The 27,799-nt window shown below is 40.1% G+C and overlaps 1 long non-coding RNA gene across 1 annotated transcript; it reads right to left on the reverse strand.

Annotated features, from left to right (window-relative positions):
* On the reverse strand, window positions 1-25,283 carry LOC309693449. Its single transcript, XR_014272647.1, has 4 exons — window positions 25,235-25,283; window positions 11,296-11,426; window positions 1,795-1,895; window positions 1-1,674 (listed from the first exon to the last, which is right to left on the reverse strand). It is a non-coding gene; the product is annotated as an uncharacterized lncRNA (long non-coding RNA).
* Between the last annotated feature and the right edge of the window lie 2,516 nt (window positions 25,284-27,799).

Raw genomic sequence — 27,799 nt, forward strand, 5'->3', positions numbered from 1 at the left:
TCAGCAGAGCAGGAGGGAGAGAAGTGATAGTGGAGGTGAAGAGATGACACACAAGACAGTGAGAGACACTTACACAGAAAGACTAAGACAGGTTGGAAACTGAAGAAAACAACCCCCCCAAATAAAAAAGATTGTGACAATATGACAGATTCGAAAGACAGACATTGATGATGGTGACGGTTTGAAAGGATGCGGTATAAATCAGGCATGTCTCTCCTTGTGTTTGACATGGTACTCAGGGAGTTACAACCCCTTTCTGGCCTACCTATTCTTTTCTTTTACACCTTAACAATCTTCAGCATTTCATAGGAGAGGGTATCTGAACTCAGGTTAACTACTACTGCCAGCCCCTAACCATCTGTCTAACCCAGCACCACCTTCTAGGGGCGACAGCACAAGACTACAGTACGTTTAGAGGCACAACCTTACACTCCTTACACTCTAATTATGTCCTATTGGTTGTTAATCCATTTGTATCTGAAAACAGAGAGTGTGCTTGTGAACTCCTGCCAAATACATTTGCTTTGAAACCTTCTCGACAACTTTCTTATGTCAAGCTAATGTTGGATAGTGCAAACACAGAGGGGGTGATTATGACACGTTTGTAGTATCCAGCGGTACTCTAAACCAGCGGTCCCCAACCTTTTTTGCGCCACGGACCGGCTTATGCCCGACAATATTTTCACGGACCGGCCTTTAAGGTGTCGCGGATAAATACAACAAAATAAAACTAGTACCGGTACCGAAAAAAAGAAGATTTATTCATAACACATGTGAAAAGACCCAGGAAAACCGAGTTAACGATAAAAACGATAACAAAATAACGCTGAAAACCGATAAAAACCCTGAAAACCATACATTTCACACCTAAGCCTCAACTCTCGCGGCCCGGTACCAAACGACTCACGGACCGGTACCGGTCCGAGGCCCGAGGGTTGGGGACTGCTGTTCTAAACCACTGATGGACTAACAGAATAGTGTATGTCTTAAGGCAGACAAAAAAATAAACAACTTTAGTTTATGTCAGGGTTAAATCACCACATGATCTGCTTCTCGGTCCAACATCTCCAATGTCAATGAACTGTTTTTTGTCTCATTCCTTATCACAAGACACTCTCGTGCCATTGATTTTTTTTCTCGCCTCTCCCTTTGCTGTTTCCCTTTTTTCATCCAGTCTTTCTCCTTCTCATTTCTTTTCATCCGTCTCTGTCATTACCCCAATTTGTTTCCTCCATCTTCCCACATTGTCTTTACCTCTCGCTCATTCCGTTTCCTCATCTCTCTCTTTCCTTGTTGTCACAGGGAGGCTACTGCTGTCGGGGAAGTTTTCCCAACCTCCTCATCCTCTCATTTTTCATCAGCACCGCTCTGACCACCCCCTGCTTGTACACACACACACACACACACACACACACACACACACACACACACACACACACCTTCTCCCATCTCTCCATTCATCCCCTCTCTCCCTGTCCATCCGTGGCACAAATGCATTTGTTCAATACCTCCAGCAAACAGATTAGTGGGCTGTTATCAGCGACAGGGAGACGATGATAATGGTTTTCACCACATCTTCTCTCTGCCACAGATTAAAATGGGCCAGGTCATCCGCCACACAAGCACACCCACACACATTCATGTTCACTCACTAACACGTCAGAGCACCTGCACCTGAAACCATGCCAAATATTTAAAGTCAATACACAGTTTTATCGAATACACATTAAAACACGTAAATCCTAACACATGCATATATTAGGAAGATGCAGTAATATAAATGTTCACACGCACCTACACATCGAGCACGCTGACAATCTATTTTCCTTCTGCTTTTCCATCCCCCTCTTCTGCTCTCCTTGTCTTTCAGCTTGCCATTGGATTTCCTGTCCAATCTATTGTCACAAGCCGGGGCCAAAAGATACAAGGTGAAGTCAGTTTCAATCTGATGGGCCATTGTTTTGGCTTTTCATATGCAGGCACACACACATACAAATATGTTCACGCACACATTTACCGTAGCTGACTCCCTGTTTGGCCATCGATTGTGACTTTGCCCCTGCTGCCTGTCACCTTGGTGCATGTGTGTTTTGTAAAATCTGATCAACTTGAACTTGATAAACAGGATGAGAGACCTATTTTTTCAGAGTGGTCAAGCTTGGCTGAATTTTTCAAAGCTTATAGCCCTCCAGTTCAGATCTACTTTCCTACATTCTGGATGTTAGTATATTTAATTGTGACCCAAACCTGTACAGTATTTGTCCAATCCTGAGACTAAATTTAGAGATTCAGTTTAAGAGGATAAAAAGAAAACAACATCAGAAGTAGACTGGAATGGAAAACTAAAAAGGGGAAAGAGTGAAGCTTCTACTCCTGGATCAAACTTCTGTCCAGTGGAGTATTTATTTTAATGAGGGATGACACAAATAATTGTATTTCCAACAATAAATATTTATCAATAAATTTCACATTTTCAGCATTACGATGTACAAGTGGGCTTGTTTAACTGCACAGTTGGTTTAATCCCAATTGCCAAAGTATCCTTGCTCAACACACTGGAGCTGCTGACTTTATTAATATTAATGTAATGCCAGCTATCACAGGCATATTACCATCATCAAAGGCAGATGTCACAGCCAGGGGATGTTTATTGTTAAACGTTATTTAACCTTTTACTGTTTACATCACCTCTGAGGTTACAAATAAAGTACAAGACCTTACAATATATGACACATATACTGTATATATATGACATTTATTTACATTTGATTATGAGCATACTTAGCAAAAAGAGCAACACCATAAAGAACCCAAAATGAAATGCTTTTCACCTTAACATTGCATTTACTCCACGCCCAGGAATCAGTCTCGCCAAGTTAGATCAGATGAGCCATTTTCAAGCAAGGTGAATAACACACACACACACACGGTTGAAATGATTAAAACTCGGTGTGCAGAACCCGTTGATAATTTCCATCAATGATTAGTACAACTTCTTGGCTAGTAAGAAACCTGTGGACATCCACTGTAGTTTGGGTATATCCAGTGTTCAGCTGTGATCAACTGTGCTGGTGGTCAGTGTCATGTTTTCTCCCCTTGTAAACCCTTCTAGCAGCACCTCATCCATGTCAATAATTAATGCTGAGGATGCAGTGTTTTATAGGAGAGCGCAGCTGTCTTTTATCACTATACCACATCATTTTATTAGGTCAGATTCGATCAAGACTCTTTGTATACAAAGACAACAGAAAGACATGTCATTATGTCCCTTCTGCTATCGTTCCTCTTTCATTAATCGTTCAGTTCTCTCTCTCTCTCCCTCTCTCGCTCTCTCCCTCCCTCTCTCTCTCTCTCTCTCTCTCTCTCTATGTATATATATATATATATATATATATATATATATATATATATATATATATATATATATATATATATATATATATATATACACACACAACCCTGTCGCTGTCATTTGGTAGCACTTACAACTAGCGAGTAGGTGTGTGTGAAAGAAAGCATTTGTGAGATGGTTGCATGATAAGATATACATATTTAATGAGATGGAATGAGATGTGGGTGAAGGCAAGGTCAGAGGTGACACACCCATCCACGTACACACACAAGTACACTCACCACCTCAAACATGCATGTGCAGTCACTAGTTTTAATATATACGTACTAAGTGAATATGCAAACGCACACACAGACCCTCAAAGGTGAGTGTGTGAAGTACGGTCTCATTAGCCAGGCTGTATGGGATTAACTGCAGCCATGACATTTGGTGGCTTGTAAGCGGCCACTCTATAAAAACAGACAGAGGATAGGTGTGTGCGCTTGTAGCAATGAGCCTGCATATGTCTGTGAGATATAAAAGCGTCCACATTTTCTTTTTGTTTTTTTCTCGCTTGCTGTGTTGCTAACACATACACAGACACACTTTTATACACATACACCTGGCAGCAGATGGTCCCAACACGTTTGATAGGGGAACCTTATTATTTGTCCCCTGGGTATTTTAGCTGGTCTGGTTTTCCGCTGTAGTCAAAGTGATTATGTGATCTTACTTTTATTACGCAGCTTTGTCCTAATACAAAGCACCCTCAAAGGATTCTGGGTAAATGTGTTTGTATGTGTGCCTTCTTACACCACTGCCATTTCCTTACTTTGTGTCTGTCATTCTTTTTTCTCTGCCAATCCCATTTTTGCTCACCCCCAGTTTGCTTGCCGCCTATCTTCAACAAACACATGTAAGTACACCTACACACTGGGACTGCATATTCTAACAGGCACGCACCATCACCATTTACTGTCCTGAGGATGGTGGATGGCAGAAGTAGCTCAGCATGTGGCAGCAGCCGGATAAGCCGATGTAGAGGAGTTATTCTGGTTAACGAGCTGCAAAAAAACATCTGTGTTAGAAGGTGCGTTTGTTTGAGAGAGAAAACAAAGAATAACAGTGAAAAACTTAATCTCAGATTGCCTATTCTGAAACTGTCCATGTTACCGTGTCTATATTTGCTCGTTTTAGTTTTGTTTTTCGCACAAAAGCTGGACCAAGACACATACCGTCCCCCTGCTTGTTGTATCTCCACTGGGGAGTTGGAGCTTTCCATTTAAGCTTCAGGGGTTTTCCTGACTCAAAAGAGGTCTTTGTAGGGGTGACCGAGGTGCTAAGGATGATTTGTCCACAAAGAAAAAAGCCAGAAGTCTTGTCTTGTTAACATTAAACATGTTAACAACAGAAAAGCCATATTAAACGCAGACTACTTTAGGCCCGGAAGTAGGATTCGTCACGTCATCACTTAACAATCGGATAGAAGTCTACGGGAAAACTTTAGCTCTGTGAATAAGTTTCTGTAGATTGCATTGTCTTACCTTACAATTTGAAGACCATTTTTCAGATTGGTGAACATCTGTCCAGCTTTACTTCTAAGAAACTATGCCGCTCTAAGATGTTCTTCTTATACCCAGTCATGTTATGTCCTGTTGTCAGTTAACATAATTCACTTCAAAATGTTCCTCGTGCTGTTTGTTTTTAGTACCACATCATGGAAGCTATTTCAAGATTTCTTGCTGCCATCAACTTTACAGCTGAAACTTGTTTTCTATTTATTATTTATTTATTATTGTGAATAAATTATGAGTTAGCAATTTGCAATCAGTGCATTCTGCTTTCATTTCTGTTATATACAGCATCTCAAACACATCTCAACAATACTTAAGTACAAAACTGCACTTAAGGACTGTACACAAGTAGATGTTACAATTGGCCACTGGATGTGTGCTTGTATTTTGTTTTTTGTTATTCATTTACATTGTAGGCAGGCTATTCTGTCTTCCTTCAAAACTAATATTGGACAGTCACAGGCATGAACTGTAATCAGGATTTTATTAGACTCATCTGGTACAACATGACATGCAATGAACCTGCAACATGGCTGTTATTGTGCACTACTGAAGGGCCTCAAGGTAAGACATGGTTAAAATGAGGCAGTTAAACCACCTGGTTATAGGGAAAATAGGCAATAATAGCTGAGTCTGAATGGGATGCATTACACACCAATCCATTCTTTTTTTAAAGAACAAGCTGCTTCCTGCATTGCCACTGAATATTGACATTTGATATAATTTACTAGGTTGAAGACATTCCTAACCTTGGACCATAGCTTCAAAATCTTGCAGGGGTTTTTGGTGCTGCCTGCGGTTCCAAGCATCTCATAATATAACTATCACATCCTAATCATAGGGAAAAAAGACAGACAGGTAACACTGCTACAGTTCACTGCAGCAACACTGGTGTGCAGTATATTCATTACAGGGGTGATAAAACAAAAAACAAAAAAACCCAGAGCCAGTGCAGAAAGACCACCGTGTTCTCTGTCCTGATTGTTTCATTTCTTCTACTTCTCCACTACGCTTTCTCCTTTCATTCCAGCTTGCAATTAAATCCCAAACCATTTCACATCACCTGTTCTTCTATCGTACTCTCTCCTCCCTTCCCCTCTCTCCACATCTCTTCTGTCACAGCAGCGATGATTATGACTAGTGAGCATAATGCATAGCCATGAATAGGACTGTCCGGCTGATTGTGATGTATAGTTTTTCATTACGGCTCCCCAGCCCTCGTCATTAGGCACAGGGTGAATGGGCGGAGTTGGCAAAGGAGAGGGGGTGAATGGTGGTAGTGTGGTGGGGTATCTATTTATCCACTAATTTGTAAGAAAAAAACCTCTCCCTCCCTGTATGATGGCAATCAGGGGACAAGGTAATCGTCTGCATGTGCAAGAGGCCCTGACGGCCAGCACCTGATGAAGAGCTATGTGGTGTCACGAATTATGTGAAAGAGGGGACCAGAAAAATCAGCTAGGGAGGAAGAGGATGCATGTACATTGCACACTTTAAAAAATATCCATCTTATTGTATATAAGTAAGTGAGAAAAGCTGCCAAGGTGGTAAGGTAATTCCACTTTGAAATCAAAATGAATTTTCTTGGAAGAAGTAGTCTACCTTACTCCAACTTATTTCAGTGGCAGCCATTCGGCTACACTGAGGACAAGTGAAAGTGAGCGCAAATGACTGAACAAAATGACTTGTTCACTGGATTTAAGGCCACTTTGTGCTGGATCCTCTTAACACTTTCTTGGGAAAAGAAAGTGCTTCTTAGTTTTCTTTTGAGAAGTGCCAGTCTCTTAAGGAACCACTCCAATAATTTCAGAAAATTCTTACATTAGCAGTTAACAGACCAAGGAACAGATATCAACTCCTTCTGCTTTAAAAATGTATTGCAAAGGTTTTAGAATTTAGACTAAGCAAATCTAAAAAAACTGTATTAACAAGATGACTTAAAAGTAAACAATAACAGTTTCACCAAAAAACCTTGAACATCCGACAAGCTGCACGTCAAGACACAGTGCTTTGGTTTCTATTTATAAATGTTAAAGGCAAAACTGACAATCAGAGACATCAAAAAGCAGACAGACATCAGTGAAGGACATTTGATTATAAAACATATTAAGAAGATTTTCTTAATGCCAAAGATAGTGCTGTCCCACCTTATCTGTGAAAGAGCCAATCACCTGCTTTATATGCGAGATGGAGAGGAAAAATGGAGCCTGGACATGTTGTTGCTCGAATCATCACGGTGTAAAAAATTGTGTTTAGTGTAAATATCAGCTTTCTTGGTTACTCCACATGAAAGAGCATCACGTTTGTTCAAGTACTCTGACACAGTGAGCAAGAGACAAGGACTGAATCTGCTCTCAGAATGAAATAATGCAACAATGTTGTGCAGATCCATAGCAGAAGTATACATTGCTGGGAAAGTATATATATATATATATTAGGGGTGCAACGATATTCGTATCGATATTGAACCGTTCGATACAGTGCTTTCGGTTCGGTACGCATATGTATCGAACAATACAAAATTTGTAATTTATTTTATCAACTTTCCTTCTGCCGATGCTGTCTGTGTTGAGCGCTCAGTGAATCTGTGTTCGACTACTCCGCCTAGGGTCGACAGTGCAGCCTAGGCGGAGTAGTCGAACGCAGATTCACTGAGCGCTCAACACAGACAGCATCGTCAGAAGGAAGAGCGCACGCAGGGCAAGCTAGCGAGACAGAAGTTAAGCTCTCCTTGTAACATGGACCTCCCCCACCCTCATTCAGATCTGGCGTTTGGAATTATTTTGGTTTTCATGTGACGTATGACCCTGAAGGTAAGCGAGTCATGGACTAAAGTAAAACAGTATGTTGGATGTGCCATGCAATGCTCAATTACATGGGTGGGAGCTAGTGTGTTAGCGCAGTTAGCTCGTTAACGTGTTGGCCGTCTAGCCCCACGCACGGAGCGATCGGCGGTAGCTCGTTAACGGAGATTTGCCGTGTTGTGGCGTTAAGGTCATTTCAACGAGATTAACCTGAAAGCACTAGTGGGAACACAACGAATATGACTGCACATTTACGCCGACATCATCCTAGTGCAAAGACAAAAACAACAAGCATGCTACTAACTTTAGCCGAGTCATTTAGACAGCTGTTTAATATGCTGCTGAGAATATAGCCCAGAAGAAGCGGATAGTATAGCTTTTATTTTAGAAAGAGACATTTCTCTGTAATAAACTCTCTTTTCCAAAGATGAGTGATTCCTCAATCAGATACAGGGCTCGCAATATCGCTAGCCCAACGTCCCGGGGCTAGCGATTTTTTCAGTCGGGGTACCAAAATCTATCTCTGCCCTGCCCGTCGGGCTATTGTAGGAAGGAAAAATATATGTCAATGCTTTTGCATCCTTTCGGAAATGTAGCTGGGTAATTATGTCATTGGCATCGGTGAGCCACTGTCAATATGTGACATATTGAAATCGCGTTTGAATTTGCGCTTGTTTTTTGCTTTCACTTTGCAATCATGCGAACTGTGTATAGAGAGCGACAGCACTGATCTGTGAGTGATGATAATTTGCGCACCAATTCCTCTGACATCGTCTTATTAATTGTTAGCTTACTATGCAAACATGACAAGTGAAATCTCCCGCAGCAAGCTTAAACATGTGAGAGGTTGATCGCGCAGAGAATCGCTGAGCTTATGTGAGTGCGTGTGTAAAAGCAGCAGGATATATATTTGACTACGATGACCTGGATGACTGAGAACCTTCACAGACAAATATATATTTTAGTTCTGCTGAGCCAAATAAGACAGGTCAGGGTGAAGAAGTGACAGCCAAAGATAAGCTTACCACAAAACGGAAAAGTTATGACAAATCAGACTATAAGGCAAAAAGAAAGTGCAGCTTTATGGTTTCATGGACAAAAGAATTTCTGTGGCTGCAAAATGACGAGCTAAATAACCAGGGCTGCACATAAGTGGTCCGCAGGTGCGCATTCGCTGTCAAAATAAAAAACACGCACAAGGGTTAGGGTTAAATTTAAAAACTGTACTTTTGAGTTAAAATATATATTTATAATTTTAATAAATGACAAATTAAAAATGCATGAACATTTTTTTGTATCGAAAAAATATCGAACCGTGACACCAAAGTATCGAACCGAACCGTGAATTTTGTGTATCGTTGCACCCCTAATACATATATATATATATATATATATATATATATATATATATATATATATATATATATATATATATATAAAATATAGGAATACATTTATGTAAGCACAAAAAGTCAACATGGCAGTAGCAAGACTAAACTGTATTCACGTGCTCATTCTCTGACCTAATGCTAGCCAAACTCTAGGTTAGGTTAGCCAAACTCTACAAACTAATTTCTGTTTACCTTGGAAAGAGGTACTAGGACCCCTGCTTTAAGGTTTTATGTTGAGCTAAACTAATTTTCTCCTGTTTCAACCTCCATATATAACATGAGAGTTACATTGATCCTGATATTTGACTTTCACAACAAGAAAAAAGAATCAAGCAAACGTATCTAACACACTTAACTGAGACATATCAGTTTGTATAATTATACAACAGCTTGTATAAAGTTTGTGTAATTCAGTATATATTGAGTCTTCCAAGATATTGGATCTTTTAGTAAAAAAACCGAATAAGGAATAAAAATATTTTCTTTTGCAGTTCAAGAAAAATGCAACTTTCATGTCATAAACTGGCTATTTAACCGGAGCGTATTTGCACATTTAGCAGACTCAATGGCAATCTGCCACTCTGATGCTAATGCCCGCTCCTCCCAGTCTAACCATGTCTGGCAATTAATAACCATTTGGTGTAAATGCCATACGGCATAAAGAGAGTAGGCTGCTGTGATTGGTTTCTGATGACTATGTAGCTATCCACATACTTCCATGTGAGCGAGTGGGATAACACCCAGACGTTGCCAGGGGGTCTAAAAAAACCCCAAGTGTATATGTCATCAAAGGTGGAGATGCAGACTACTAGGTGAAAAATGATTTAATGAGAAGGGTGGAATCATGGTTTTCTCATTAACGTTTTCACACACACACACACACACACACACACACACACACACACACACACACACACACACACACACACGGAAACACTGTGATCAAAGTTTTTATTATTTGATTGATGGTGATTAAAAATATACATATAATGTTACCAAAAAGAGCTTGGAAGTCAAAATGCTTAAACAACAGGACAGATCAGTAAATCAAGTAGTTGATTTCAGCAAGAGCACTTTAAATCAAGAGTTTATTTGGCTGCGCTCCATCTATAGATGGGGATACCAGAGCATCATCTTTTTATGATGCTCTGGTAATTTTGTTGTGAAGCACTTTATCAAAAGCTGCAACAGAAATAAAATTTCACTTTACTTGCAAATCATTTAACAACTAACTAATTAATTCATTAACTACAGGTTTTCTTGACATGAGTTGATAAACAGGAATAATCGATACAACAGTCAAGAGCGTCACAGCTGAACATTACACCAAGTGTTTCCGAACTAGTATTGTTGCTATGCTTGAAAAGTTGCTTGTGTGTCATCATTCCTCTGTACAGCTGTGTCCTAGCAAGTCTGCATCAGTACTCATCAGCTGAGTGTCTAAAGCAAGCCTGATTATGTTGTTTTGCCTGTACGGGAAGTTTGATAGCGTGACACAGAGAGACGGTCACAGCTGTGTGTGATCTGGACAAAAACACCGCAGAGACACGACAAAGGAAGCACATGGTTTGCACACGCAAACAAAAAAAAACAAGCAGGATGTCAACACGTTGTCATTAGTTGGAAACTTACCAAAGTCCATAAACACAACATTATTTTATTTTATTTTGTCCTTACAAGGACACATCATGCTTTGCCCAGTAGAAGTTGTTACAGGGAAGATAGAAGATAAACAGATCCTGTGATTGTCAAACACCAAGGCCAGATGCACTCTGATGAGAATAAATATAACAATCTAACTTTACTTTGTACGTCTTTGATTGTAGCTATTTCACAAATAGGTTATGAAGCTGATTATTGTCACCAAAACATATGAACAAATGAATGAGAATGAATTGGCTTGGTTGTCTGCACATTAGACTGGAAGCACCGGCCTGTTATTAGGATACAATGTGTAATAAAACATCAGCTTTGCTCTAAAAATGTTGCCCTACACTGTTGGAATGGCCAGGCTGGTGCTCAGGAATCTATTAGCCTCTGTGTAAATGGCTTGTTGCTTTTACACACCCTGGCTCTGGAGTGCTGCCATTCGCTTTGTAATTAGTGCTGCATTTCTGCCAAAGAACTGCTGGCTCACCCTGCATATGTACTTCCTCACACAAACACACACACACTCAACAATTAGTGTGTTTTACCTGATAATGAAATTATGTAAATGACAGAAGAGTCCAGGAGATGCTTGCTTATTCAATTCAAACAAGTTCAGGCCCCATTACCATATTTTGAAACATCTGACTTAATTAGGAGGACGAGGAGGGTCCGGGACCTGGGGAGAGGAATGAGAGAGATGAGAGAGACAAAGACTTTTAACGCCATCCATTCGCCTCATAAAGAGGTTATTAAGAGTCGGTGCTGAAGATGGCCACTAATGATGTGTTGGGGAAATTAGGCCGATCAAACATTAAAAGCCGAGGCCTCCTCCTGTGGGCAGAGAAGCAGCCAAATGGGTCAATTAGAGAGGTATTATTTCTCCCTTTCTCGCTCCCTCTCTTAAGAAAGGGAAAACAAGTGGAAGCTCATCTGCATAAAGTGTTTATCAAGACAGACGTGTCCACTTCAGGGTGATCACACTGAAATACCTCATCCTGCTAGATGCAAATGAAGGGAGGGGACAAAGCTGGGTATGTGTGCATCTTGGCATGAACGTGGGTTGTCTTAATTAACAGGATAATTTCTTCTTTGAACGTGTTCTTGCCTGTGTTTGTGTCCTTCTGGCCCCAAGCGTGGGCCGTATTACCATTTACCTATTGCAGAAAAGACTTGTTCATGCAGAGTTTACATGCAGCAGGATTTGAAAGCAAGTGGGCAATAGAAGGGGGGGGGGGGGGGGGGGGGTGCTATTAGTGATCCTCAATCAAGAAGTAATTCAGTATCAGCTGCATAATGCCCTGGTCATAAATTAGAATAACCGAATTAACGTGCAAAGCACTTGAAATTGCTTAAAATAAAGCAAAGGCATACATCATTTGAGGATGGGACGAGTAATGTTCCTGGCAGTGCATCTACTATCAATAAATTGTCATTTTTATTTCTTTTCTACTCTGTTTTTATATCACCTGACTGTGGCATTCTTGCAGTTAATTGCTGCATTAAACTGAGTTAATTTTTGATGTCCATGAGCAGATAAAGTGTACAATCTGCTTTGTTATGGGTTGTACACTTTTTTTTTACATTGAAGTCCTGTCTCTCTGTGGGTACTTTGTTAATTTCCTTACTTGTGTTTGAAATTGAAGAGGATGAGTGCTGTGTGTGGGTGGAAGATGGGGAAGTGCTGAGGAGAAACTATAATTCTTGCGCAGGGTTTGAAATAAATTAGCTCCTAGCCATTCAGGGTTAGGCTAACATATTAGAATTTTCCATCTGCTTGCTCTAAATCTTCTGTGACTCCGCTCAGCGCAAAGGGCAAGCTGCTCATCTCTCAACTCACTGGACAGGTTGCATTACTGAGCAATATACCTTTATTTCCCCCATTTAATTCGCAGCACAGAGGAGACCAGTGTGCATTTGGAGGTAATAAGACACAGAGTCATGTATGTGTGCAATTAAACATTGGGTAAATGCACACACAGCCATGCGCGATCCGCACACAAGAAGGAATGACTACACATGAGTGCACCTCCATCGGGTGTCATTTTTAATCAGCTGATAAGGTCTTTGTGTTTACCCACTGCTTTGTGTTACAGAAAGAGGTGTCAAAACAGGGTTGACACATCTGAAACACTTAGCAAAAACCACCCAGACACCCAACACACGCGTCACTCTTGCTCTTCAAGTAGCTGGTGTCTCGTCTGTCTCTGCCTGCGCATCAGTAATCAACCTTGATGCTCGGTGCTGTTGTGGCCATTGATTTTTCTGTTCCACATGTGGGTGAAAATTGCACTTTAAGTTACCCTGAGTGTTAAATTAATAATGAAACCGCAAGAGTGCCCTCTCCTGACTTTCAATTAACACCATCAGGATTAGAGGGGATGGATGGAAAAATGGCAGAGAGGAGAGAAAAAGGAGAGAGAAGGACTATTCATGACACCCACTCTCAAGGTCTGAGTTTCGATCGTTTCGGTGTCCTCTCCTCATGTTGGAGTTAAAAGAAAGGGTCAAGCTTTTCAGAAGTTTTTGTAGTTTAATTGGGAAAACCCTATTTCACAAGAAATTTAGCTATTCTTGCTTCTAGGTGGGAAGGACCAAAGAAATAAATGAAAGGAGCAAAACTGGAGAATAGGAAAACAAATATGGAGGTAAATAAGTTAACTAGGAGGGAAAGAGAATGATTTACTCAAAATAAAGAGATATGGTGAGTCTTTCTCAGATTAAACAGCTTTCACCTAAAGCAAACTGTGCTGTGTCAAACTGAGGAATCCCTGTGGTGTCTCCAGTCATGCTGTCCAGTCAAGCAGACACGTGTCCACAGGAAGCCAGAGGAAGCTAGCACACAGATAACAAGGCAAAGCCAGAGGACACAGGTGGCTGTTGGCAGCTATCCCTACTTGGGACAAACACAAACACACACACGCACACACACATACAAACACACACACACTGCCAGTTCATTGTGACCCTCCTTTCCTGTCTTCCAGTCTGGGGAAGCAGCTGCCTGATAGAGCTCTATATAAAGAAAGTGAGAACATACAGTATTCTGCTCAGCCAGTAATTCTGAAGTCAAACACTCCTCATGCAACAATACTGTCACAAGTGCTCAGTAGGCATCCAGGCATGTAGAAAAACGGACAACTTAGCCAACCAGCTAACCAGATTGTGCATCAGCCAATCAAAACATTATAGAGTTTATTTCATATAACTTGACTTACATCCTATATCCTGAACAGCCCTAATGAGGTCACTTCTTCTTTTTGTTGGCCTTGAAGTTCCTGGTTTCTTAGGTCATTCACGCAGGGTGCACTTAGGACAATAAAACACTGCACTTATAACTAAAATTACTTAACTTAGTAGGATGAGGTTACCACACAGTGTTGAGCAAAATAAACCACAAAATATATCTTGATATTATTAGGCTGAACAGCAACAGCTGAATTGTCACAAGCACGAATGATAAATTCTGCTTTTAAATTAATACAAAGAGCACTTAAATCCATGTTACATGCAGAATTTCATTGTTTCATATATATTAACACAAAGGAAATGTTCATTTGTTTGGAATTTCATATTTATTGATTTTATCTAACCTCCAAAGACAGTTTAGTTTTGCGAGTTATGCTAGGAAAATTGAACGACACGCTGTCAACAGACTGTTCTTTCCTTTATTCAGGTGCTTCCTTTATTTCCTTTACGTTGGAGGTTTACCTGAGTCTCACAGTGTTTTCAGGAAGTGCTGTGTTGTGATGACTGGCTGTGATGCTGCAGGTGTTGGAACAGTGACACACACACACACAACACACACGTAAAGACAGTATAGTCTGGCCTCAGACATCTGCCTATCTCTACAGTCTTCCTCTTCCTTATTTTGCACACCATAATGCCAGGTGCAGTAAATGTGCGTGTGTGTGTGTGTGTGTGTGTGTGTGTACACTGTTGCTCTCTTAATGTACTCCACAGCCCAGTGTGTTCAGATCATCCTGGCTAATAACTTCCTGTTTCCTGTTTCTGACTCTGCTACTTCCTGCCCACTGAGCCACATGGATTCATGCCCCAAGAAAACATGACAGAGGTGTTTACCACAGATTTACACAATACATCTTCGACCTTTACCATTTGTGCATCTGCACTGAACACACATCCTTGTGTTATTGTAGATGACTTATAGACAAAGACCCTGAAAGTTCATTCAAATGAGGATATTACATGCACTTACTGTGTTACATTGTAACAATCCAAAAATATACATGTACGTCACACAACAACAAAGAAGTAAACATGTGTTCCATTCTCCAAAGCACACACTGTCGAATGATAATAAAAAGGCTGGTATAAGACTTAAAGCAAAAGATTCACAACAAACAAAAATACAACAAAAACAACAACAAAAATTCATATGGCAGCATGTGAGTTAAACTGAAAAACAAGTCTAAGAAGTACTGATTAGTAATTAGGAGAGTCCTTGCAAATCTGCTTGTTAATTTAATATATCATTTGAATGGGGAAGAAACAGGAACATGGAGAACTAACATATAGAGTACAAGACCAAGACCAAGGCCTATAAACACAACAAAGGAAGTTGGGGGGATGCAAACAACTCTTTCCACTATTTAAGTAAATGCTAACCAGATATTACCAACTCCCCACCCAGAGATCAGTTCACAATAATCAAACTGCAAGATGTCAAAAGATTGCATTCAATAAAACCAACCGGGTAAGAGATGTGATGCAAGAAATAAATGTTTATTTGGCAAACACTTGTAATGTTTGTGTCCAAGCCCTTAACTAGACGAGAGCAGTTTGCTTTACAAGTGGTGCATAGTTATATATATCCACAAAAAACGTGATTTCCACATATTGTGTGACGCAGCTGCATCATAAGATGAGTGAATCAGCATTGTTCACTGTTGCTCTACTGTCCAGTTGTTTGATGTTGATAAAGAAACAGAGACTGAGTACCTCACAGGATGTTTACAACGCCTGTGTCCCACTGTAACCTCACCCAGGGCTCAAACTCTCCATTCAGCTCCCTCTTCTTCCTCTACTTTGCCCTGCTCACTGCCTGTTCCCTGCCCATCCTCCTCCTGATTTCCTCCCTTTCTCCACCCTATCTGCCCAGCCCCTGTCAGACTGCATTATTCAGCTTGTTAACAGCTCACTACAGTCATGGGAAATAGCATGATGGTGAGCTAATGTCAGCTTCCTGTTTGACACATTCATGTAGTGTTTTTTGACACTGGTCAAGGTGAAACCCGTCACACGTAAACAAGGGCAGGCAGAGCAGGACATGAACATCAGGGGTTAACTAGAGGTTGCACTGTGGCTCATAGTGGGTAAATAATACATCACCCCACACGTTAATTCCAGACAGTGACGCGGGTTAAAAACTCGGTATTTCCTCCCCTTGTCAGTCGCTTTCCCGTCTTTATTTTGTGGTACGCTAAAGCAGAAATATGATCTTCAGCAGCCTTTACCTGAAGTGCTGAAGATTATCTTGCAGTGACCTGACCAGTCAGCAGAAGTGAATTTAGGTACTGTTAATTTCAGTAAGGTGGGAGGCAACATGTTTACTACATGGTCTTAAACTTGTATCAAGGCCCACTGAGGGTTGCTTGTGGCTGGTTGGTCTCACACATTATTCACTAATGAGTGAGTGACATCTGCTGGGGACCTGTGTCACAGAGCGCTGTCTCCCTGCCTGACACTGGGAAAACATGTCTATTTATCCAGCCAGCCAGCCAGCCTCTGCCCCTCTACTGCAGCAGGCAAAATGTCATGTCTGAAAATTCTCCTTCTAAGGACAGATTTTAAAAAATGGCAATAATTCTGTAAACTTTATTTAAATTAATATGTCCTATATTCAAGAATTAGCTGGAGAACAGGAGCTTCATATAGACCATATTACTGACATCCAACCCCCCCTTTCCCATCTCACTCATAAAGTCACTGTGCTTCTGCTTGCCTCAGCACTCAACCTCATAACAATTTGTGAGCAGTGGATTATGAGCTTCTTTTGCACAGTAAGATTCACACTGGTGTTCTGACACCTGACATCTTCACTTTCCCTTCCTTTTAGCGCCAGTTGATGGGTGACACTTTCCTGTGTGGAGAAAATGGTGATGATTTACTGTAAAATGCTCCAATTCTTTTTTACCAATTCATCACTCATCATATTTCTCAGGTTTCTTGGAGATAAATGGTTTCTGAGCAGTATATCAACTCTTTTTCTGCAAGATTTCTCAATGTACTGCCTTAACCCTAGAACACTATCGCTATAAATAGTAACACAATCACTAATGCCGGGTGATTTTTACCCGATATAATATAACCAATAAAAAGTAATCAAATATATCAAAATATGACAACACATGACAAATTAGAGTGGTCTTCTTTTACTTTCAACTGTGCCGTGTCTAACAAAATGAAAAAAAAAACCTAAAACAAAATAATGACTCTGGAAAGCTGGTCTTTGGTCCACCCATTCCTGGGACATTTGAGACTTCCCTGGTGAAGGCACAGGCTCCTCGACACGCAAACAGCTGCAGGAGAGAGAAATCATGTAAATGTATTTGCTCGGGTGTAAATCACCCAGCGATAGTGTTCTAGGGTTAATAAAGTCAAATGAAATCTGAAAAATGCACACACTACTCCTGCCTTTATTAATCAATGTAACTGAAACTACAGCTTAGGGATTACTGAACTGATGAGCACATTTCCATTTTCTCTTATGTTATAATTTACCCAGCTCATCCCAAGGTAACTGACAACACTCTTATCAAAATTATTTTACAATGATCTAGTTGTCTGTCTTCTGCACTCTTCATTAGAGCAAGACATTGAAGACCAGTCGTAGAGCATCGATCCACAAGTTAACCTGACCTTTAATCTCTCAACTTTCTATGGAGCAGAGAATCAGATGTTTCCCACTTATGTCAGTAACATAGTATTCATTTCTGTGATTAGCACTAGAGCTTAATTACTAGATATAACTAAAGTAACCTATGCCAACAGGATTTAGTCGTATCATTAAGCTAGACTGGGCGTTATTGTTTCTTCAGTTCAAATACATGTTCTGAAGCTGCTAGTCTAAACCCAAAGTCCAAATTTCACACTACACTGGAATCCGTTACATGAAGGCCTGCATCAGGCATCCCACTGCTTTATAAATGATGAAGAGCTATGAGGAGAATGAGAGGTTGAGCTGTGGATGGAAAGAGTAGAAAGGGAAGGCATGTGAGAAGATGACATCTGCACACTATAAATTAGCTGGAGGTGGCACATTGCTTTGTTCAACTCATTTAAAATGAATAATCTGGCATCTTAATAATCCGTGATCCCCAGAGGCATCTTATGCCTAACGGTCAATACTTTGGGGCTTCTGGTGGAGCCAATGGATATTTGGGCCAAGACTTTTGTTTCATGTGCTGATAATTAATGCTAATGCAAAGCATAAAGTTTTAGAAGCTAGCAAAAAGGTAGATCAGTGTTAGACAATAGCTGGTTGTTTTAAGGGTGCATTTTAGTAAAGAAATTACAGATTTTGCACTTTAAAAAAAACCTTGTACACCTCAGACTAGAGTACAACTCCAGATTGTGCCGCCTACAGAAATACTTTTAATTCTGCACTGGTTGGATGTATACGTGATGGACAGGGGGAGGAATACAGAAGTCTAGTCTGATTTTACAGAGTGAACCTTGAAGGAATCACCTGCTTCTAAAAGTGGAAAAGTTTAGAACGATGGTGATCAACTTGAGAAGGAAAAGGACGGCTAAACGGCCCATGTCTTTCCTGGGACAGGATGTTGATGTGGTGGAGGAGTTCAAGTACCGGGGTATCCACAGCAACAACAGGCTGAACTGAAACACCAACTCTCTCATGGACGCCAGTTTCTTTCTTACTTTTGAATCACGAACACTGACTTTTACTAAAGCAAGTGAGGTCTGCAGTTCTGGGTTCTTTTGTGACCTCATGGATGAACCGTTGATGCGTTCTTGGAGTTATTTTGGTAGATCAGCCAATCCTGGGAAGGTTCACCAATGTGCGAAGTTTTCTCCATTTGTAGATCATGGCTCTTACTGTGGTTTGATGGCGTTCCAAAGCCTTAGAAGCAATGTTCCCTCCAATTTTCCATGTGTCTGAGCGAACACACAAACTCTCTGAGCGATCCCTTGGACCACTGTGAGCGACAGCAGACGTGTGCACTGTGGTCACGCCAGCATCGAATCTATCCAAGTTTCATGGTTTATTAAGATAATCAAATTACAGCATTTACATTTATGTTTGACTACTTTTAATTAACTGCTTTAGGCCACTTACAATGAAAATGTAAAACAAAAATGTAGTCATTGACCTGTGTAGTATGTTAACACTATTGGAAGTAAAAATAACTTGAACTCCAATTTTGACAACACAACTTTCTTTTTCTTTCTTTTTCTGACTTGTATTATGAGTCTGTGGTCTGGGAGAGAGTCCTGTAACTCTCTGTCTGCAATATACAGTATATAAAGACCAATGTTGGGCAATTAATTATATATAGTTACTTCTTCAAAAAAGTAACTCAGTTTGGGAAACAACAAAGTTTTTTGCAGCTATTTTATTTAAATGCAGCCAAGGTGTATTTTTTTAAATAAACATTTCAAACTATTTACAGAACAATCAGGTGTTCTGCATCAAATTTGATGCCACACAAATTATTTGTGCCACAGCAAAAATAATTTCTGTCAACTATGAGATAAAGGAGAACAACAGCCTGATACCTTCAGGCCTGACAACAGATGTGTGACTCCTGTAACACCTGTAACATTCAGCAGTCGCCTCAGTGTTCTGACCAGAGATGGGCAGTAACGCGTTACTTAACGCGTTACTGTAATCCGATTACTTTTTAAAATAACGAGTAAAGTAAGGGATTACTATTGCAAAAACGGTAATCAGATTACCTTTACTTTCCCGTAGGAACGCTGCGTTACTGCGTTACTAAAACCGTGATTTTTTTGCGAGAATGTCTCATGACAGTGACGTAAGCAAGTGCGACGGTCGTGACAACAGCTGTGTGCAGATCAACAGTGGATCATATATCGAGTACGGGAGAGAGTATGAGCGTGCAGCGTTTAAAGTGTGGAAGTACTGACCTTACTTTAAGTTTGATTCCATAAAAAGTGACAAAAACGTTAGCGTCCATTAGCATTGTGCGTGGGAAGAAAACATCTTTTTACAGCGAAAAAAACCCCTAAACTTCCAAGCAAGCTCCGAGTGCGCTACCACGTAATGGGAAATTCACAGAGAAACTCAGGGATTCTTCCACTGACCGCTGCGGCACACCTGCACCAGGGTAAACCTCCGCCTACCCAACTCCTGCTTTACAGGTGAAAATAGAGCAACAGGACCGCTAGTCTTTGATTTTATTTATTTTCTGCTGTGTTTTACTTGCATCTATTTGAAAGACTGAGTGTAAACACAAAAAAAAATATTTTATGTGCTGGAATGTGCAGAAAATAGGTTTAAATATTAAACAAATTTCTTCCAGTCAGAGAATGTTGCATATAATTAAATTTTTGCTTGATGCATAAAGTTAAAAGATTAAAATTAATAAAACTATAAAAGTTTTAAAAAGAGACTTTTCCATTTGATTACATTTTGTATGATGGATTATGCAGAAAAAGTAGAATTGGGCTGAAAGATCTATCGCTTTATCACCTATTCAGGTTGTAAATCGTGTTTTTAAAAAGTAATTAAGTAACTAAGTAATTAATTACTTTTGAAAATAAGTAATCAGTAAAGTAATGGGATTACTTTTTGGGGGAAGTAATCAGTAATTAGTTACTGATTACTTTTTTCAAGTAACTTGACCAACACTGGTTCTGACACACACAACAAAACTACTGACTACACTACACACTAACTACTAGGGATGGGTATCGTTTAGGTTTTATCCGATACCGGTGCCAAATCGGTACTTTTGAAACGGTGCTCAAACCGGTGCTTAAAGAATGGAGAACACAAACTTTGTCCAAAAACCTCTCATGTTCAGCTGGTTTTTTTTGTAAAAAGATAACAATGTTAGCCTTTTCTGCAGCTATGTGGCATATATGGCATCACTCTTGGCTGGAAGCAGTGCTTAAACAATGGAAAAAACTTAAACCCTCTCATGTTTAACTGTTTCCCACTTTTTCTTTGGTCATTTTAGCCTTTTTGGCCAGGGTGAAGGGAGTATCTGCCATCAAACAAGAGGACAGCCGCATGTAGCTATGATGATGTTTGCTAGTTCACCTTACATGCATTAATGTAATAACGTGGTTAGCCTACTCAACGTAAATTACACACGAACAACATGAAGCTACTCACGCAGAGAAGAACGGCTGCTGCTGCCATCATCATCCGTCATCATTTCTGCTACACTGGCAGGGCTAGGGGCCAGGACTCTATTCTTCGGGTTTTTGGGGGATGTTGCTCCGGGTCCGATAACTGGCAACCCACCCGACGTGCACGGTGTGAGGTCTCGCAGCAAGCTATCAAATACGGCGCATTTCTCGGCTTTTAAAAAAAACGCTATGCGTCGCCAGCTGTTTAATCGGATTCTTGGTGTTACCTCCTTTGACAGTATCACAGTATCAGCTTAAAGCACTTGTTGCAGGCTGCTGAGTTTGCATATTTTGCTGTGAAGTACAGCCAGACTTTTGACCGCTTCGCCTTGGACATTTTTAATCTGTAGCTCTGCTCTAACAGAACGTACGTACCTGGCCCCGCCTACTATCCTCGGAAACGTAAAATGATTGGCTAGAAGTGTATCACAGCTCAGGAAAAAAAAGCACCGAAATAAAGCACCGAAATGTGCTGCTTTTCGGTCTGGTTACTACCGTTTATGTCAGAACCGGTGCCATCATGGCACCGGACACCGGTACCCATCCCTATTAACTACACAAGATTTGCGCTAAACGTCGCAAATCTCTCACATCTCAAAACTCCTAAAACTTCCCCCCGTTTCTTAACAACTTGCCATATCATTTTTTGATTGGTCGACATGGCACTTTTTTCGACCAATAGGAAAGGGTGGGGGTGTTTTTGGTTTTGTTTTTGCTCAGAGGCGAAGAGTGCTTTCGAGCCTTTTTTCTTATAAAACGTTTCTTCCCGCAGTAAATATAAACAACGATAGTATTCAGGAAGAAAACCAAACATTGCATATATTTTTATTATAACTCTGGTTTTACGTGGCCTATCAACACAATTTAAAAACTGGTATAAAGTTCACACTTTTTCCGTCAATTGTTCCGTCTGTCCTGCTCATATCTCCAATGGTTGTACACGTCATTAACGTGGCTTCACTCCACATCAGCCTCGCCACTTTGCTAGCTAAAACACCGGTGTCGGCACATAAGGACGCTGTCATAGCGACGTTGATTAGCTGCGTATATACGAATGTGAATCGCATTATTGGCTGGACTATGGGATAAAGTGGCATCGTTCTAATCCCATACGGGAGCAGCCAGTCACTTACTGACTAACACTGCAAAACAGAATTGTTGAAGTTTTAAATTTTATTTCAATTCAGGTTAGACTTTTTTTTTGTGCGCAACGCAGATTTTCTATGCGCAGAGACCGTGCCAGCAGTGCGCAATTGCGCACGTGCGCAGCTTAGGGGAAACATTGCTTAGAGGTGGTTTTGGAATCTTTTCCACACTGAGAAATGTCAATGAACTTTGTTTCTCAGCCTTTTCTTAAGATTGTGGGATGATGTGTTACTTTTTAAGATCTTTAGTCTATTTTACTTTCTTACACAGGTTCTATTTAAGTGATTTTATTCAGCAAGTTACTACTAGGTCTAGCAATAATCAGGCCTTGGTGTGGCTTTCAAAAAAAAAAAGTAGTTAATCACAGGTAATTCATGTTTTAACAAGGGAGGTAGCTTCACATTTTTTCCATTAATAAATGAAAATGTTTCTTAAAAACCACATTTTGTATTTACTCAGCTTATCTTTGTCTGATATTATAATTAGTGTGGGTACGTACATGTGCAGAAAACTAAGAAATCAGGAAGTGTCATGGTCTGTGTGTAGGTAGGCAGGAAAAATGACCTAAGTGCAGGACTCGTGGAGGCAGAAGTAAACTCTAAAGAACCACAGCTTTATTGCTGGCGAAGTACATAACTCGAAATGGCACATGAACAGAACACACAGGCAGGAACGGTGGTACGACGCTACAACGAGCACAGAAGGATACACACTATAAATACAAGGCCAGAAGGGGAACACAGCTGATACAAATTAACTAACGGGACCAGGTGGACGCAAGCAAAACTAGAAACATCAGCATAAGACACAGACTTTCAAAGTAAAACAGGAAATCCATAGACAAAATCCAGTGGCACCCAACCAAACTTATATTAAAAGCCAGAAATAACAAATTACAATAATAATAATAATAATAATAATACGCAAAACCCTGGGTCACAGACCCAGGACCGTGACAGGAAGTGTGTAAATACTTTTTCATGGCAATGTATATCTGTCTGGCAGAGATGTATCTGTTAAACATAATAATTAAAAACAATAACATTATTAATAATAATAACAATAATAATCACATCGTATGCACAGCAGGGAATCCAAAACAGTCGAGAATCAGGGACCGCAGGGCAAGGAAACACACAACAATGAGTGAGGACACGCAAAGAACAAGGGGAGATTCAGACAATGAGATAACAAGGGGAAAACACAGCTGAGGGTCGGTAGCATAATGACTTAGTGGGAAGTTAAACTAAACATGAGACAAGGAACAACAGTCACCGAATTAAAACAGAAAGCAACTACACACAGAGACAAGAATAACATACAAGTTGACATAGAAAGACATGGAAGAATTTTGTAAAAGCAAAATTCTACGTAGTATGCTACATAGTGTCAACAAATAGAGGTAAAATAAACCACACATGCACATAAAGCATGCTAATCCGCAGGTATGCTCATCAAAGTAGCAATCAAGCCTTATTTTACTCTAGTAAAATCATCTCAGTACATGAAAAGAAATGTAAACCTCACTGTGCTCGGAAACACCAAAATTAAGGTGATATGCAACAGCTCCCCAAAGATTCAGGTGAATAGTATCCTAAAATGCAAAACAAGTAAGAGACTGACAAAGAAAATGAGGAGGCTGGAGGTGAGGTGATTGGGGAGGGCTTGTTTTGCTTCCCTGGTCCTCCCTCCTGACATACACGCTGAACACAAATATCATTCATTAACAGTAATGTGCCATCTTAACACTGATGGATGGGGCACAGGCCCACAGTCGCACACTCACACACGCAGAGCTATAAAACACACAGAGACAATTTAAAGACGGACCTGCAGGGGAGCTGGGATGGCTGACTATCAGTCTCTCACACACACACACACACACAACCACACACACACAACCACACACACACAGGCGTGCAACCAGGCACAGACAACAAAGTCATACACACAGAAGCCTGGAGCTCAGGTGTCAGGCTAGCACGCTGCAAATGAAGACATTTCCTACAGCTGGCAAGCTTTGATGGCTCTATGATTTCTTTGCCCCTCACTAGCACTCCTCAGAGGAAGGAGAGGGAAGACTGACCAATATAAATAGAGAGAAACAGAGAACAGTAAGCCAAAGAAAATGTGAGCAAGATAGCAGTATGAAACATCTATGTGGCTTTGTGTGAACTGTTTTTCTTTTTTTTCTTACTTAGAAGACTAGTTATCTTTACTGGATTTACTGAAAGACAACAAAACTCAAATGAATTTAATATCACTTCTTAGATGTTTGTCCTCTAAAGTGCTAAAGGGAAAAAATCAAGATCATCAGCTCTGCGAAACTGGATGGTGTCTGCTCATGATTGTACCAATAACCAGAAAGGAGCAATGGCATAAATGGTTTTTAAATAGCATGAATTATAACTGTTACCTAAAAGAGGGCAATCGCAGGATACAGAACATGATACTCTAATTTCCACAACAGAACAGCATTTAAATATATTTTAACACTAGCAAATGAGCTAAAGAATTTAAGTAATAATTAATGTTTACAAAACCTATAGAAAAAAATCACTAATGATTTCTAAACAGAAGAGCATAAAACAAAAACTAATGCTTAAGTGAGGAGTAAAAGAAAACTTGGTATATTGCAATTATATTAAATATAATATATTAATAGATTGCTGTTCAGCCACCCATATGGCATTTACATGTCTTTACACACTGCAAAATTACCTGAACTACAGCAATTAAAACTCTAAAACAGCAGAATTTAAAAGTAAGGAGCTACAAAACGTCAACAATGACTTCCACCCAAAGAACAAACTCACTTAAACCCATCTATCATTTCCAAGCTAAAGCAGGCCCTGTCCACAGTATTGAATGTATAGAAAGTACATAACATGTAAGTAATGACCGTCTTTACTCTGACCACAGTGATACAAACAACATTTTATCTATTTCACAAGCTATACAAACTAAACACTGGCTCACGCATTAGATTTGAAGTCCTCAGTCCTCTGCAGTGGAGGAATGTTGCTCCTTCTCTCGTTCTAATTTGCTAGCTTGCTAGCTAATGCTAGCTTTCAATAAAAAAAAAAGGCAGGCCGTTCCACCTTAAAAGAAGTTACTCACTGCATTATTTCTGGTGTAGTGTCAAAACCTTTGCTTAATAACTTCTCAATAACAGACTTCACCTTTCTTACAGCAGACACTTTGTCTTGGTATAGCAGGCTAATCACAGCTGGAGCCAAGTGACAACTTTTTAAATGGTTGCTGCCCTGCCATGGGCTAATGCTTTTACTTGTGCTTTCAATCTTTAACAAGTAGTGGTTTAAATAAACTTGATATTAATATTTTCTACAGAAATTTTTTTTTTTTTGCTATCTTTAAGTATTTATTTAACCTTTAATTGTTTGTTCATATATTTATTGCTTCTTTTTAGATGTTTTCTTTGCACGCCCTTCAAAAAAATGTAAATGTGAATTTTTTTTACATTTTTCTTTTTTTTCAGATGAAACAGCAACTAGTCATCAATATGTTAGCTTTTTTTTTTTTAATAGTATGGCGCCACAAGTCAGCCAAAGTGTACTTAAATGCAGATCTTATGTTTTGTCAGTATTTTATAGCCTTGTTGTGTTTAGTCTCTCTGGTCATTCACTGGTGAAGATGCAGCTAATAGGAAATCTTCAGAATTAGGAGGTTCAAGGTTCGAGGTTCTTTATTGTCACATGCATAGTTATACAAGTATAACACAGTGAAATGTAGCGAGTAGGAGTAATAAGAGCAGCTACTACTTGTTTAAAACATGTGCTGAACTATCGATAGTGATCAGCCTCATTATTTATTTTTCACAGTTAATGCCAGTTTGCATTTAGGGTTGCCAACCGTCCCTTAAAATACGGAATCGTCCCGTATTTAGAAACAAAAGTACACGTCCCGTATTGAGCTAATAAGGGACGCACTTTGTCCCGTAATACAGTGAGAATCAAAAGTAGTCTATAAATGTTTATGGAATTAACGCTTTGTTTGAAAACATAATTCCCAGCCCCTCTCCTGCTTTGTGACCAATGAGCTGACAGCACACTTATGACAATTCGAGTATGACAATTCAGATTACCGCTCATCTCATTGGTCGAGGAAAGGTCGCTTGCGGAGAAAATACCGGAAGACAACAGATGACCACAACAACAAGCATGGCCAACAGGGGAACAAACGCCGTCACTGCGGTGCAAGTCTCGGACGACAGTACACCTAAAGCTGGGCAAACACTGTGCGATTTTTTCAGTTTTTCAGCTCAAACTGCACGATTGACTCGCAGGGGTTAGAAGTTGGTAGGTCACGATGCAGGTCTCACACTATACCGCCCGATGCTCTGATGCGACCTGAGTGCTCACACTGTGCGTCCATAAAATTAAGGTTATAACAGAAAATCTGTCGCTCGCTCTCTCTGTCTCTCACTCACACAGACACACCACCACCATCAACTTTGCTAAATTGCTAATGAAAAACATGATCAGGCAGCTGTGATTTAGCAGCGATGTAGATCCAACTATTTTCACGGTTGTTGTGGTCGTGATAATTTTGTGAGGCCACATCGAAAAGGCTCGGATGAGCTTTTCAAAGTTCTACAAGTTGTGCCTCCATCGCTTGTGTCCAGATCACACGCTGCACAGCCGTGCTGCTCCGTCTTTTTCACGGCGTTTACGTGTTTGCGCGCGAGCAGTGTGAGCGGCTCACGAGCGATTGATGATCGGGAGCTGGTCGTGAGGTGTTAATCACTTCTCGTTACCCCACGTATACTACACGATGAAGGCCAAAATCGGTCCGATCACTCAAAAATCGGCTCAAAATGGGCCTAAAACCGCACAGTGTGAGCCCAGCGTTAGAGCAGCAATGTTTGTTCCCCTCAGAGAAAGGGAAGAATGGGAAAAGGAAAACACCTGGCTGGAAAAAGTTAATATGGGCATGTGCAGTGAATATCAGCGCTATGTGGCCAGAAGTGTGATAATATAATTTATTTTGTGTAATAAACGACTGCAAGGATAGATGATTACAACAAATAGATGACTAATACATAAAAGTAATACACAGATGAATAATGATGATGAGTTAAGATGCGTAATCATGGGAACAAGCGGGTTTACAAACAGGAGCAGCTGATTAGCATTAGAAAAGCTGAAATAATACCTCAGCTGAAGCCAATTGTACTAAATGCACTAAATGTGCACTGTTACAAGAATGTTTTTCTTTCTATTGTTTTCTATTATTTTAAGTTAAGCAGGACAGAGTTCTTTTAAAGAAAGATTTACTTATATTCTCAAAAGTTAAGCATGACAGGCTTCTGTTTAAGAAAGAGACCTGTTTTATGTGTTAATGTTGTCATTTTGAGCTAAAAATAAATGGCTAAATGATCATTTGTTTCACATGTGTTCATATCACAAAGAATACACATCTACTTAAATCAAATTCAAGTCAAAGGGTTAAAAAAAATAATTTCACACACAAAAAGAGAGCTAGAAAATTCACCACACTGGGAAGGGTCGCCCGGCCCTGGCC

This window comes from Aulonocara stuartgranti (assembly GCF_965226115.1).
Source record: "Aulonocara stuartgranti genome assembly, chromosome: 18".
Taxonomy (NCBI): Eukaryota; Metazoa; Chordata; class Actinopteri; order Cichliformes; family Cichlidae; genus Aulonocara; species Aulonocara stuartgranti.